A 718-nucleotide genomic window follows, 5' to 3' on the forward strand; every position below is an offset into this window, starting at 1 on the left:
TAGCAGTGAAAAATCACCCCCAACTGCCATGAAATCAAGTGCACCCTACCCTAGGTAAAAAGTATTATTCCCTTATCTTTAAAGCCAGGACCACAAAGTGGCCAGTTCACAAATGTATAATTTCCATTCACGTGAATAGAAAATGCCAGTCATACCTGCCTCCCCATAATACACTGTATGTAATTATAATTTTTTTTAAAAGGTAAGTAGGTCACAGGCTGGGGAATAATTGACTACTGGAAACATGCTATAACTTTAGTGCCTTTCATGAATAATTGAATCCTGGAAACATGCTATAACTTTAGTGCCTTTCAGAAAGCAGGTGTGTCTTCTTGAACCAGACACTGAAAAGTGCAGGCTACTCTGGCCCTGGTATTTCATTCCAGTATGGCAGTAAAGGAGCTAAAGTATTACAGACACATCATTTAGAGAGTCGGGAGGGTGGTCAGTGCTTTGAACATTTCTACAGTTGCTTTGCAAACAGTTTGACTTTAGCAACCAACGAGAACAATCTACACCCATGAGGACAGCCTGTCCAAACACAGCTTACACATCTAAGGTAAGATTGTCTAAGGGACTTTAAATTAAGTTAAAATAGTGTGCACCCCCCTGCCCAGGCACAGGGGTAATGTGCTTAACTTTAAATAGTACTGGAAAAAACATGATTTACAAACTTAACACACAAACAAAAGGGGGGGGGGGGGGAAAGGGATGAACC

The sequence above is a fragment of the Alligator sinensis genome, unplaced genomic scaffold, assembly GCF_000455745.1.
Source record: "Alligator sinensis unplaced genomic scaffold, ASM45574v1 scaffold883_1, whole genome shotgun sequence".
In the NCBI taxonomy this organism is placed as follows: domain Eukaryota; kingdom Metazoa; phylum Chordata; order Crocodylia; family Alligatoridae; genus Alligator; species Alligator sinensis.